Source organism: Mixophyes fleayi, chromosome 3 (genome assembly GCF_038048845.1).
Source record: "Mixophyes fleayi isolate aMixFle1 chromosome 3, aMixFle1.hap1, whole genome shotgun sequence".
NCBI classification, from domain to species: domain Eukaryota; kingdom Metazoa; phylum Chordata; class Amphibia; order Anura; family Limnodynastidae; genus Mixophyes; species Mixophyes fleayi.
In genome coordinates this window covers 60,948,247-60,963,965 of record NC_134404.1, presented here as the reverse complement: position 1 = coordinate 60,963,965, position 15,719 = coordinate 60,948,247, and the positions used below count along the sequence as shown (strand labels likewise).

The 15,719-nt window shown below is 38.9% G+C and overlaps 1 long non-coding RNA gene across 1 annotated transcript; it reads right to left on the bottom strand.

Moving 5' to 3' along the window:
- Positions 1-10,046: 10,046 nt before the first annotated feature.
- Positions 10,047-15,479, bottom strand: LOC142143597 (uncharacterized). The gene is made up of 2 exons (XR_012689549.1): positions 15,399-15,479; positions 10,047-11,627 (listed from the first exon to the last, which is right to left on the bottom strand). It is a non-coding gene; the product is annotated as an uncharacterized LOC142143597 (long non-coding RNA).
- Positions 15,480-15,719: the final 240 nt, after the last annotated feature.

Below are 15,719 nucleotides of genomic sequence, written 5' to 3'. Positions count from 1 at the left end.
TCGACAAAAGAAAAGTTAAAAGTTTCAAAAGATGAAGGTCACGGGATTACAGTCCAGTTATGGTACTTGTACAACTGCAGCTACACAAGGACAACAGTCAGCATTCAACTGAAACTCCATAATGTACTCCTGATGTTTCCTTCTCTCCCTGGCTGCAAGCTTCACACCACAAGAAGCCTGTTTTGGACTCTGATCTTATTTTCGTCTCAGCTCATAAAAGTTTGTTTTAATCTGTCCATTTTATTCCCTGCCACATCTCTTCTGTTTAATTAGCCTGCTATATTACTTATTCAGCCACTCACTGAGCCTGCTACTTCAATGCTACTCAAGGCTTTGCCTGCCATCACAAGTATGAAGTGTTGAAACTAAGTTTGAACTGGACTTTGGCCCACTCCTCTATTTCATGACTCTGCAAGAACTCAATTACTACATCTTCTGGGACTTATTACTCTCTATTCAACACTTTAGCCCAACCCCACATGGCTCCCCGCATCATTACTCCAAGCCTATTCCCTCTATGCGCTGTCGCTTCCCACTCCACCACATATCATCTTGTCCCCCCAGGACATCCAATCCCACTTATTCCCATCTTTCCTCTTGTTCACCTTCTTCTGTCCTGCGCACTCTGGAATGCAAGATCTGTCTGCAATATGCTCACTCCCATTCATGACCTCTTCCTCTCCCATTCCTTGGTCTCCGAGCTCTTACTGAAACATGGATCTCCCCCTCTGATTCTGTGCTAAACTCTCCACAGGGGGTCTCTTCTTCTCCCACAGTCCCCGTCGTGGGGACCACCAAGGTAGTAGTGTAGGTGTCATACTGTCTCTTGCCTACACTTTCAGTGTTATCCCCCCTGAACCCTCCCTCTCTTTCTCCTTCATTCAAGTTCACTCTATCCATATCTTCTCTCCTCTCCACCTTCAAGTTGCTGTCATCTATGGTCCCCCTGACCCTTTCTCACAATTTCTTGCTAACTTTGCTGCGTGGCTTTCCCATTTCCTCTCTTCTGATCTTACTACAATTATTATAAGTGATTTTAACATCCCTACTGACTCTCCTATTACTACAGGTGTCTCTAAACTCATAACTCTCACTTTTTCCTATGGCCTCTCTCAATAGAAAACTTCCTCCACCAATTGTGATGATCACTCCCTGGACCTAGTGTTCTCTCATCTCTGTGGCATCTCCAACTTCTCCAATTCCCTCTTCCCACTCTCTGATCACAATCTCCTTACCTTTATGGTCTCCCACCCAAAATCGCTGGCACACAATGTTCTATCAGCACCATTCACCCCATCATCTTTGCGTCCTCACTCAAACCCATCCTCACTCTTATTTCTTCCTTATCATACACCAATGCCCCTGTCACTCTTTACAACTCCATGCTCCCTGCTGCCCTTGACAAGGCAGCCCCAGCCACCCCACTCCTCCAAAAGTGCTCCCGCTCCTCTGAACACCAATGGAGGACAAAACACTCCATCACTGACTTCAGCCACTTTCAATTCATATTTTACTCTTACTATTCTGTCCTCTCTCTTGCCAAACAAACTGTCACAGACTTGCCCGTCTTCCGCTCTTGCCACTGCTCGGCGCTTTTGGGTATCGAGTCACATAACCCTCCTGTCGGGGTGGGTTTTTAAAATCCTTTCCTTTACTTAAACCCCGCTCTGACATTTGTCCTGTGTCAGAGCAACTTAGTTGCTGTGCGTCTGAAACCCCTTGCTGCTTCCTGTGTTTGTGTTTCACCCTTACTCTCTGGGAGTGAAACCGTGTTGGATCTCCTGTGTACTGAACTCTGCCTGTCTGACACCTCGCTGCTGGATGTCTTGTGTACCAAACTCTGCCTGTCTGACATTTCTCTGCCTGATCAGCCAGGATTACGATCCCAGCCTGTCTGACTATTTCTGCCTGATCACCCATGTACCAGATCCCAGCCTGTCTGACCATTCTCTGCTTAATCGCCTGTGTACCAGACCCCAGCCTGTTATGACTTGTCTTGGTTATTTTTCCTCTGTACTCCCACCTACTCCTCTCTGTTCCATGGGGCTGCATCCTGAGGCAGTTCAGGGGACCATAATCTGGAAGTTGTTGGCAGCAAAGTCCATCATTCTGTCATGGCAATAGGGTTTCTGGGATCTGTCTTCACACCCTTGGGACTAGCTGTGGCAGGAACGTAGTGGAAACTGGGAGACCGGATGAATGTCTTGCTCATATAAGTTACTCTATTCCTGTATACCGGATGTTAGGAGGAGGTAAGCCGTATTGGACTCTATACTGAAATAAATTACTTGAATTTAGACCTGATGGATTTGAACCTGGATGTGGGAACAGGGGGGACCTGAACTCAGTACCTCCAAGAACTCAGAAACTTAAACAAATATAGTACCACAACTGGGACTGGGAATACCCAGGCAGTGAATATATACGGGTGGCAACCTCCTAAACAGAATGCCTGGAACTGGAAGTCTGTACCTCAAGACACAGAGATGGCTCCTGGAAGTGGATGACTCAGAACAACAACCTACTACCCCAGATAGCCAATAGGAGAGACAGGAAAAGATTGAAGAGAGGAGGATCCACCCGGAAGGTAACAGCTGGTATCTGTACACGAGCAGATAGAATGAAAGGTGAATCCACATGAGGAATTAATAGCCAAAGTCTTTATTTCAGCAGACAGAATGAAACTGAATTCACACAATGGGTAAATGGTTGAAGTCAGTATCACACCAGACAAGATGAAGCAACAACAAAAGAGCAACAGTGATAAACTGAAACCAGGAGCTAGGAAGTGTTGCACTGGTAATTAGCTGAGTGTAAGAAAAGACTCTTATAGTCTGCAGAGGAAGCTAATTGGTTAATGAGATCAGGTGTTCAGACTCAGCAGGATGTTTAGCAAATGTATCACCCAAGATAACAGCCTTCCGTACTGCAGACAGGAGTCACGCTTGTCCCAGGATAGAATGCTACATTCAACCAGGATGGAGATGTATTGTGATATGGCACCGCCAAGTGGTGTAAACAGGACTAAGCCCCTGATTCATGATAACTTCCTTACGGCGATTCTTGATGAATACAGGGAAACTCAATAGACTCGGCACCCCTGGTCTGCTAACGCTAATCACGATTAGACTCTCTTCTTCTTTTGGCGGCTGTAACACAAAGCTATTTCACATTCCTCATCTCCCTGTCCAATAAACCCTGACACCTCTTCGCTATCATTGATTCATTGCTGTTTCCCCCCCACCTGCTCTCACCATTCTTGACTTTGCCACCAATTTCTAAGACAAGATTGACTCTATCCACAGTGATATTTGTTCTCGCCAGACTCACCTCCCCATCTCTCCTCTCTATCCCACCCTTGGCTCCTACCCTCCTGAACTGGATCTGAGAAACTTACTCTTCTCTCCTCCTCTTCTTCTACAACCTGTCCTCTTGACACTGCCCCCTCCAAGTTCCTCTGCTCCCTCTCTTTCAATGCCGGTCATCACCTTGCTCACCTCTTTAACCTGAGTCTACAAGCAGCACTCATTTCCCCTATTCTCATTAAAACCCTCCCTTGAACCATCCTCTCTCTCCAACTGCTTCCCTTTTCTTCTAAAATTTTTGAACAACTTGTTTTAAATCATCTGACTCACTTCCTGTCCTCCCACTCTCTTCTTGACCCTCTTTAGTCTGACTTCCTTCCCCTTCACTCAACTGAAGCTGCCCTCGCTAAAGTAACAAACGACTTACCCTCAGCTAAGTCCAAGGGTCACTTCTGCCTTCACTTACTCCTCAACTGCTCTGCTGCTTTTAACACTGTCGATCACCACCGTTCACTCCCTTGGTCTTCATGAAACAGCTTTCTCCTGGTTTGCCTCCTACCTCTTTGGCCGCTTTTTTAACGTCTCTGCTTCCAACTCTTCCTCCCCTCTTCCCGTTTCTCATTATCTCCTCCCATGCTCGCCTGCAAGACGTCTGCCATGCTGCCCCTATTCTTTGGAACTCCCTATCCTGCCTCACTCGATTCTCCCCCAACCTTCAGTCCTTCAAACGCTTACTCAAACCTCATCACCTTCCCTCTAGAATGTAAGCTCTCGTAGGTAGGGTCCTCTTTACTTATATTACCATGTCGTGTTTGACTCCCTTATATGTCTTGTCATATATTTGTCACTACTCACACTCATCTGTGCTACTTGGGTGTATTACCTCATCTATTTGTTACTTGCTTTTGTACCCGGCATTACAGAATCTGTTGTGCCTTATAAAAAAAATAAATTAGTAATAATAATTAATAATAATAAATGAAATAATTTAGCAAAAACCTCAATGCTTTTTACAGTTCTCTTTGGTTTGTCCAGGTGCAAAGTTCCACCTTTAAGCTGTATTTGCTCCTAATTCTAATTGAGGGTCTATATGAGTACTTATGTCTAGTACGTGTAATAACTTTTTTTAAATAAAGCCTTTATGTAATGTTTAGATGCAGGACACCTGTGGTATATTCTTAGCTTCTTTCTTCTCACCCTTGCATGAGAATGCATCATGACCATGTGTGTACGCAAGGACATTTTATATGCCTTGAAAACTGTTTGTCTAACCTTTCGGAGCCATGCTAGGCTTGTCTGTTTCTTTTACCAGTGTTTACTTTCATTTCTTTTTTGATGTCAAAGTTGAATAATTGGATGAAAGTATATTGATTAATATTGTTTTACTGTGCGATTGTATACAGTACTCCACGTGTCCTAATGCAATTGCATGATAAATAACGCACGCATACACTTAAACTTACACATTCACTTATTTATAGTTCATATTTATTGATGGTCCAATCCACATTTATTTATTAGTAAAATGTATTAGATTGTTTATTTATGCATATATAATATTGTATTAAAGGTATTTATGGTTCAGGTGTTTTAAAAGATAAAGAGTTTGGTCTTATATTAAAGCTTATTTCACCAGTATTAACCCAGTGGGGACAGAGTAGCGATCACATCTAGCGATCGCAAGATACAAGCAATATGAGATTAATACTCAAAAGTACTTTTGTGTGGGGCAGTTTGAACTGGTAATTCAGAGTCAAAACATGTGAATAATGGTTGGGGGGGTTGCCCCACACCCTTTATAAGGATTAAATGAACTGACCTATAATTTGCAAGGAACTGGAATATCATTAACCCTGGACCAATGAAGACCTCACTAAGTGTTATCTGTAGACTATATACAAGCATGCTGGCTTTTGTTCTAGCTATCTTTGATATTGGCAACGTGAGATCATGGCTATATTCACAGGACCTGGGTGAACACTATAAGGACGATGTAATGTATTCAGTGCTTATATACTTTCCTGTTTTATTGTAACATCATTAATGTGTAATAATGGCTTGCTGTAAAATCTGGTATATTTTGAAATTAAATATATTTGTGCGTTGGAACCACAACAATCGCATTGGACAATGTTTTATTGGTAAGAGATAAAATAACTTTAACAATTTGGTAACAGGATTTCACCTCATTTACTTACTAAATGACTTGTGTGTAGCAGTGGTGCACACATCCTAACACTGAAACAGCAATTCTTGTCTGTCACTAACTTTTACTAACAAGTTAATGATAGTTGGAGATGTTGATCAGTGGGCCCAACACAAACATATGAAAAAATACTTTAAGTAAAAGTATCCACTGTGAAACTTGGAATTCAAAATGTTGTAGGCACTGTTAATCGCACTCTTTTGTGTATGTTTTCTTTGCTAGACATTCTGAAGTCTAAAAATAGGTTTTCAAGCATAAGGCTGAACCTTAAACTTTGTTCACATATTACCAGTGATCTTTTACACAAGGGAAGGTATCCTATGACAATAAAAAATCTTGAGTGTTTTTTTAAAAAAAGTCTCAGACGTCATAACTATTCATTGTTACACGACATTCTTTAAAAGTCATTATTCTAGAAATAAAAAGGTGTTATTTTTAGTATTTAAAATGTATTTTACCATGCTACCACAACTATATATATGTATAATCGGAAGCGCCACAAATAGTGCAGATAAAACTTTAACTGATGTATTACCAAAGGTGGATAATAGCCACGTACCAGTAGGAAAATAAATACTGCTGGAAGCAGGAGTTTTCTTCATTGTAGTTTCACAGTGATCCAATAATTTCACAGGAGGGTTATAACTCAAAAGAGAAGTGCCATAGTGTAATATACACACAAAATAATCCTGGTGCAATGAAATAGATCACCAGACACAACAAGAATAATTCAAATTCAAACTCAAATCAGAGTTTCTTCCAACATCATTTAAGGGTCCATATGTGAACTGTTTTTATCAGGTCATCTTACAAGATTTTAAAGAGTTATGTGATAAACCATCAGCAAAATACTCTAACCTTACTTTCATTGAGAAAAAAGCGTTAAAAGATTTGAAAAAGGGTTCCTCCATTGTAGTTAGGGCGGCTGATAAAGGTGGGGGGGGTTGTGGTGCAGGATATAGATCATTATATGAAAGAGGCATATAAACAGGTTACTAATACCAACTTCTATGTCAATCTTAAATATAACTCTACCTTAGAATTTCAGAAAGATCTTAAATCATTATTAGATGGATCATTAGAACAAGGAGTTTTGACGAAGGATGAATTTGGTTTTCTTTTTCCCTTACATCTGGTTACAGCCATTTATTACCATCTACCCAAATTGCATAAAAATCAGATTGTTCCTCCAGGAAGACCGATAATATCGGGAATAGGGTCTTTAACTTCCTCACTTTCTTTTTATGTTGACACTTTTTTGCAGCCTAGGGTGGTGAAGTTGAAATCGTACATCCGCGATTCCACCCATTTATTGAATCTATTAAGGAATTTAGAATGGAGGGATGAATATGCCTTCCTTACTCTGGAAGTGGAAGCATTATACAGCCATATACCGCACACCAGGGGTATTGAGGTGATTAAACAATTACTATCACATGATCCTTTGGTTAGTATGGAATTGGGATGGTTTATTGTTGACTCCATTCAATTTATTTTGCCCCACAACTATTTTTTGTTTGATGACGGCTATTACCTTCAGATTATGGGTACGGCCATGGGGACCAGGTTCGCGCAGAGCTACGCCAACCTGTACATGGGCGCCTTTGAGGACGCCCATGTGTGGGGAAGCGAGTACGGCGCGGACCTGGTTCTTTATGGCCGTTACATTGATGACCTATTTTTGGTTTGGAGTGGAGGAGAGTCACGCGCATTGTCCTTTGTATCGGCACTAAATAATAACAATTACAATCTCAAGTTTGTTAGTAGATATCACCCAACAACCATGGATTTTTTAGATCTACAATTAACAGCTAGAGGTGGAAAGATAGATACCTCCACATTCAAGAAGAAAGTAGACGTGGCCAGCACTTTAAAAGTTTGCATTATAAGAAGCGGAAACAAAATATCCCCAAGGGACAGCTAATGCACCTTAAAAGGAATTGTTCCTCTCCGACCAAGTTTGATTTACAGGTAGGGGATATGCTGAATGATTTTAGGGAAAAGGGTTTTCCTAATGACCTTCTTGATAAAGCTTTGGATGAAGTTAGAGGACTAGACAGGGAATTACTCCTAAGGGGGAAGAGTCCTAACCAGCAGGGATGTGATAGGAATGAACAGAGTGATTCATCATCTTTTGTCGCTTTTGTCTCCAAATATAATAACAAATCGGGATCAATTAAGATAATTATTAAGAAGAACTATTGTATTCTTCAACAGGATATTTCACTTAGAAAATTATTACCTAGTAACCCTAAAGTGATTTTTAGAAGAAAAAAGTACAAACTAAGAGATATTACAACCAACAACTATTTCCAATTGGATGCCGACACGTTTAGAAGGTTGTTTTAAATGTGGAATAAATAAATGTACAACATGTCTATATATAAATAACAAATTAACAGAATTTAGTTGTGGAGATAAAAGATATAAAGTTAGAGGTTTGATCAACTGCACCACGTGTTATGTTATATATATCCTTAAATGTAGTTGCAATCTAATTTATGTAGGCAGAACTACAAGGGCCCTAAAAGGGAGATTCATGGAACATCGAAGAAACATTCTGAATCGAAAAGATAATCATAGCGTTTCACGCCATTTTAATCTAGTACATAATGGCAGAGATGAAGGTCTCACGGTCTGTGGAATTGAGCATATAGCGCAAACCATTAGAGGGGGTGATCAATTTAAACGGTTGTGCACACAGGAGGTCTTTTGGATACATCAGTTGAATGCCTTAAGTCCGGTTGGACTGAATGAAGCTCTGGAATTAAATGATGTCCTGTCTTGATAAGATCCATGATTTAATAGTTTCTCCTTCCTTTTTTCATTTAAGTAGAAGCGCTATATTACACTTGTATGTATATATCTGTCTTTTTATCTAATTGTTTGATTTCAGCCGGTATACGTTATCATTATAGGTTTATTACCTTTAGTGTTTTGGTTTGTTGCTATAACTTTATGATTATCTATTTCTCAATGTCAGTGTGAGAAAATGATAAATAAATCAATTTTATTTTTTAAAAAAGGAAAAATAATAATAAAAATAAAAATGAAAATAACAATAATTAAAAAAAAATAGATAATTAAATAGAGAAAGTAGATATATAATGTCTCTTATGTAGTTTTGTTTTAGACAAGAAGAGTTTGGATATGTGTATCCCTGTCTATAGATATATCTATGCATGTACAGGTACACATCACTATTTATATGTTTTTTATGTGTATATTTATGTGTTTAGTGATAATAATATGAACATATAGATTGTGTGTTCTCTTTTATATATATATATATATATATATATATATATATATATATATATATATATATATTTGTGACATTACAAATATTTTTGATTTCTAAAGTTTTATTCACTGCTGGGTTTGTTTTTAACTTATGGTTAATTAATGTCAATTGAATATTTATTTGGTTATTCCTCATGTAGGCAAACATGGGTTTTAAATTAATTTTATGTGGCAATATATCTACCGGATTCCATATAGGACAATATCTATTAGACGTTTTGATCACCAGTTGATTAATTAATTAATCTGAATGAAGGTATTTCAGGGAAACCCGTATGAGAATCACTCAATACCTCTGACGAAATCACCAATTGGTGATGAAACGCGTCAGTACACGTGACCAGCTGATTTGGATCATTTTGAAATAGACATCGAGCAGTGTGCTGGTATTGTATCACACTCGGACATCGTCATTTGAATTGCAGTGTTTGCTGGATCTAGCAGACATCTCTCCGGGACTTCAATTCTCCTGTCTATATATCTCTGGGACTGTTTGCCATCTGAACATTTATTTTGGGTTCCCGAAGTGTGGCCACAACTGTTGGGTGGAGCGGGACTGACATTGTGGATTCGTCTGGATACGGTAAAACACTCTGCATATTTGCTTAAAACCGGATGAGGTGTAATAAGTTCCACATAAAAAGATTCACCTGCTATTATTATCGAGACCACTGACACCTTTAGATCGAGTATTACTGCCGGGTGTACCTAGAGCCCCGTTGAATTCAACACACATACCAACAGCACTGATCTCGTTATGTCTCTCATATTTTTGATCACCTTCAACAGACACTAACCATTTTTATTCATTTTATTAATTTTTTACGGAGCTCCGTGTTCTATTATTATCAGCTCATGTATTAAGCATTTTTCAGATATTTAAGACACATTAGTCTCCCAAGGAGATGTTTATTGGCCATAATAATTTATTATACTCCATGTGAGATGATCATCAAGCTTCTACTCCATTAATTGATATGTGTATTAGTTGTTAATCACTGTGATCAGCTGGTCATTCATTCAGTATGTTTTATATTTGCTGTGTTAATGTCTAAAAAATTGTTTCTTTATATATATATATATATATATATATATATATATATATATATATATATACACACGAGTGTTGGGGTATCGGGGTTCACCGATACTTCTATCAAGCACCTTCAATGTCAGTCAGATCTTTCTTTGTTTTCAGTCGACTGGTGAACAGAAAATACTCAACACCTGTATGATATAATGCTGAGCAGCTTTATTCTGTTCCAATTTGAGACCACTTCAGCGCTTATTTTTATACATGCAAGTCTAGGGGTATAGATTCTGAACAACCAATTATAAGACAGTAAAATAATGAGAGAAAATCAATTAACAATATATATATTTCAGTTTTACATCAAAGATCAAACAACTCTTTCTTCTTTGTGTGTTATCTCTTTCCAGGCTTTTCGCCAATATCCTTGTGCTGCCCCCATCTTTGAGTCCTTGGGTTTTATCTTATCAAGAACGTTGCTACATGTTCTTGGAATCTTTCATTGATGGGAACATGGCGCTGCGTGGCCAACCTTGAATAATTTGTCTTTTTAAACTGAAAATAATATCTGCTTAATTTCTCTTAAAGTCAAAGCATAACATATTAGCATCTAAAGCTTAGCACATGATAGATATTAAATCAATAATTATACAATTCCACTCTAACATTCCCCTCTTTGATTAAATATCAACTATTAACCTCTACCTATCAGTCATGGCGATACTCAGCAGAAGACAGTTAGTACCTACATTTAAACATATGGTATCATAAGGACCCCATATGATTAGAACAAGAATTCATTAAGCACATATCTCTGGTACTTTATCACCATAACTCTTCTTTCCCTACTTAATGTTTTATCTCGGTGCATAGAGGGGAATACGTTGCTGATATCTATCCAAAAGCTTTCTTGTATTACATGTTAAGTAGCAGTTCCATATAATCATTATAGTTAGTACAAGAAGAATTAGTATCAATGGATGAATCAAGATATTCATTGCTTTCTATATGGAATAAGATTCATTAACAAATATGTCCCACTAATGAATAGGACATCAATTTTCATTCTGGTTTCTCGATGGTCACTGTCAATCTCTTGTTGCAGACTGTGCAGGTTTTTGGTTTGATTGTTGACCATTGCTGATAATGTTCACTGTTTGTCTCAGACATTAAACTTGTAGAAATTTCTGTGATCATTACTGGTTCTGGAAGCTCATTATTTTTCCTGCAGGAACAACAATCAAGTGTCAGTAATTTCTTAATCAGCCATATAACAATTTTCTCTACCACATATACAATGAGCTGGATTGCCAAACCCTTTGCTACTAATGGCAATATTCCCAATATTCAAAATGAATCATTGCTGACAACTTTGCCAATGAGGTTATGTATTCACAAAGGCATTTTCAAAGTTTATTCTCCTATGAGTGCAAATTGTTGAGCACTCCTTCCCCTTCTGTTTCTCACAGTGACATAGGCAATTTGTCACTTATCTGTCTGTTTCATACTGGGTTAGGGAGGCCTTGACCCCTACTTCAGGCAGAAATATTCTGGTAAGACATATCAATACCATAAGACAGTCATTTCTATTTATCAGAACAAGACTCCCCTGATTTAAAGACTTTCCAGGTGTCTTTTTCCTGTACTTTCACTGCCATGGGAGTCATCAACAGGACTTGATAAGGACCCTTATATCTGGGTTCAAGACGTCTCCTGATGCGCTTTCTTATGACCACCCAGTCCCCAGATAGCAGTTTATGGGTACCTGTATCAAAATTAGGGTCTCTATCTGATTCAATAACTTCAGGTATGCCATATCTATAGATGACTTCTGAGATTAATTTCTTTGCTGTATTTTTAGCAGTAGCTTTTCCTTCTAACACATACTCGTAGGTACCACATTTAGGAAGTTGTATATAGTCGATCTGAAGTCTCTGAAAGGGATAGAAAGCCTTTGGAATGCTTCCTCCTGGGGTCTTTACTCTTTGCCCTGGATTGTGTATTCCACATATCCAGCAAGCTGCCACATAGTTTGTGTCTGCACAGTTAAATCCAGGGGCAATCCAATTTTTCCATACCCTATTAGTCATTGCCTCTTTGGAATGTTGTACTTGTCCATGTGCAATCTGAGTCATTACTGGGTATAAGGCTCTTGGTAGGCACCATTTATTTTCTTTTGACCATATTCCTTGCTCATCAAGCTGTGCACCTTCTTTTTCCCACTTATTCTTTTCTTCCTTTGTTGCTTGTTTCTGAAAGTCTTTAAGGCTTTGTAGGTCTGGGAATTGAAATTTGTCTGTGTCACCTTCTGTTGAGTCTACAAGAAATGTAGTATTCTTTGGTTGGAGGGCTGCCTTTTTTGCTGCTTGATCTGCAAAGTTATTTCCTCTTGCTTCTGGAGTTTGTTCTCTAGTGTGAGCTTGAACCTTTATAATTCCCACTTGTTTAGGGAGTTACAATGCTCTAAACAGTTCATTAATCAAGTTTGCATATTTGATGGGTTTTCCATTTGATCCTTGGAAATCTCTGCTTTTGGGAAATTGGGAATCAAATGGGACCGAAGTCATGCGCCACTCCCCAGGCATAACGTGAATCTGTATATACATTGGCTTTTTGTCCTTCTGCATATACACAAGCTTTAGTTAGAGCTATCAATTCTGCTTCTTGTGCTGATGCTCCATTAGACAGTGTTCCTGAGTCAAGCACCTCTTCCTCAGTTGTGATGGCATAACCTGTATATGGAACTCCATCCACATAGTATCTAGATCCATCTACATAAATAGTTAGGGTTGCATCTGAAAGTGGTGTGTCAGTGCCATTATGTAACGCTGAAGTCTCTAATTTCATAAGCTCCAAACAATCATGTGAAAATTTTTGTGTGTGTATTTCTTCAGTTTCTTCTTCAGACGCTTCACTCAGGTCCTCATATCCCCTGTCTGATGATTTAGTTAGTCTAGCTGCAGACAAATGTCTTGTTTTTGCTTGATTAAGAATTTCTGTGACTGCATGTGGAACTTGAATAATAAGTGCATGGTCCAATACCATATCTGCTACCTTTTCTTTCAGTATTGCTGCTGCTACTGCTTGTATACATGATGGAGAGCCTCTTATAACTGGATCGAGTTGTGCAGAATAATAGGCCAGTGGCCTTTGCTTCATTCCATGTTTCTGTGTGAGGACTCCTAGAGCATGTCCTGACTGCTCATAGCAAAACAATGTGAAAGGCTTCAGATAGTCTGGTAGTCCAAGTGCTGGTGCAGTAGAGATAGCATGTTTCAGGGCTTGCACTGCATTCTCTATTTCAGTTATATTGAGTGGTTCTGTTCCCTGTTGTTTCCTCAAGCATTCATACAGTGGTTGCATAAGAATTGAAGCTGAGGGAATCCACTCTCTGCAATATCCGAGGAGTCCCAAAAAGGCTCTGATTTCTTTGACTGTTTTTGGTGTCTTCATGTCTCGTATAACTTTAACTCTTTCAGTAAGATGTCTGGTTCCTGCAGAGATACAATGTCCTAAGAATATTACTTTTTCCTGTACTAGTTGCAACTTGCTTTGTGATATTCTGCGGTCTTGTTCGGCCAGAAAACAAAGTAATGACAGTGTTTCTGCTTTGCATTCTTCTTCAGCTTCCGCAGCCACCATGAGATCATCTACATATTGAATGAGTTGAGTAGTTGGATTGATAGGCCTCCATCCTTGGAGAATTAGTGCCATTGCTTCTGAAAATTCTGATAGGCTTGTGGCTCCTCCTTGAGAGAGTCTTGTCTAACAATATTGGTTTCCATCATGGGTGAAGGCTAGAAGGAATTGACTATCTTCTGTGATTGGGACTGAGAAGAAAGCATTTGCCAAGTCAATTACTGAAAACCATTTTGCATTTGGCGGTATCTGATTAAGCAAAGTGTGGGGGTTGGGTACAATGGGAGTGTTGATCAGAAGTCTTTTGTTGACCTCTCTTAGGTCATAAACCATCTAGTATTGCACCCCCTTGTCCAACATCTTGTTTCTTTACTGGGAATAGGGGTGTAGAATAAGGAGAGCGACATTTTCTTAACACCCCTATTTGTAGATATTCTTGTATTTGTTCTGATATCGCTTTGGTTTGAGCTGCAGCAAGTGGGTACTGTTTAATTGAGACAGGATGTGTTCCTGGCTTTAGTGTCAGTTTTACAGGATTTACTTTAAGTGTGCCCACATCGTGTTTTCCTTTGGACCATAACTTGTCTGGTACTATGTTCAGCCAATCTGGTAGATTAACAGTCTTATCCTTGTGACATGTGCTCATCTGCTCTAGCATCTAGATTGCTGCTGTAAGCTCTTCTTGGACTGGAGATGGGAGTTGACTTGTGAGTTTTACTCAAGTTGGGGTGTATTTGATGCTGGCTTGTATCTTTGAAAGTACATCTGCTCCCAACAGATTATAGGGACAAGATGAGGAAGTGAGAAATTGTATTGGTACTTCAATTGTCTCTTCACCTACTAAAAGTGTGACTGGTTTACTTTCTGTTAGTTTTACTTCTTTTCCTGCTAGGCCTGTAGCAGGTAAATAAATTTCTGTTAATAGTTGTTGAGGTACCTCCTGTTTTCTTAATACAGTGTGGCTTGCTCCAGTATCAATTAGACACTCACGTTCTTGACCATTGTGTAATATGATATTCACTAGGCCTTTAGTCAAGTTGTCTTTCAGAGTTTGGTTACAATCTCTTTTCATGTGCCCTCTCTGTTTGCAAAAGAAACAAACGCCTTGCTTTTTCATTTCTTCCAGAGTCATGTTTTCTTTTTCCTTTATTTGTTGCTTTGGTGCACCTCTTGTGTCTGTACGAACCTTCCAGTCTTGATTCTCTTGGACCACATGAACGTTTTGGGACTTGTCTTTGACTTTCCTCTGCTTCTCCTTTTCCCGGTCTTCTATACCTTCTAGGACTTGGAGCATGGATTGCATTTCCATTGTTACTACTTCTGGTCTTATAAAGAACAATTGTTGACGATATGTTTCAGAAAGGCCATTGAGGAGTCTGGTCTTAAACAGTCTGCGATGTTGGGCATTATCTTGAGTGGAGCCTTCAACTTTGTGTGCTTGAGTAGCTCTGTCACAATCTGACAAAGCCAGTGCTGGTGCTGAAGTTGCTTTAGCTTAAAATTGGTTAAACATTTGGTTTTGCTCAGCAGAGAGTGTAAATGTCTTACTATCACCCAGAATTACTAATGCAAAAACACAGATAATAGCTCATAAAGTCTTAAATCTTTTTCATTTCCGTACAAATATTGAATTCCCATCAATACATTACCATACCCACGATACAAAGAAGGACTTGCAGTATACTACTATTATAGCACAGTAAATAATGGCAGTGAATGCGTTTACAACACTGATTGACTCAAAATTGTTATGAGGATAAAAATAAAAACCTTTTGCTTTCTGCACATACAGAAAAACCATCTGGTTCATGCATTTGCTATGCGAATAGCACATAAACTCTAATATCTCTTTCCAAAACAAGGTAATCATTACTCAGCAGAGTCTACGGTTTTTAAATTCTTGATTCGTTTTTACTTATGTTTGTTGTAGCTGTGGATCAAAACATTGCAAACTTCTATTCATTGGAAGTTGGATAAATTCAATCTGGATTGAAAGAGTGCTTTGTAGCTGGAGAGCTTCTGTGAAGAAAAAAACTTTTGCATAGAGATTAACATTTATTCACTAGGAATTACAGTAACTGTTATTAATTCACATTGTACAGCTGCTAATACGACACTTGTTTAAAAGTTTCTCTTTGTAGCTTAACTGTGACGCTATGCGTTCCATGCAATGAAAAACTGATTTCCTCAAAGGGGCAGTCCCTAATCTCACAAACAGGGAATGTCAAAGTGACGA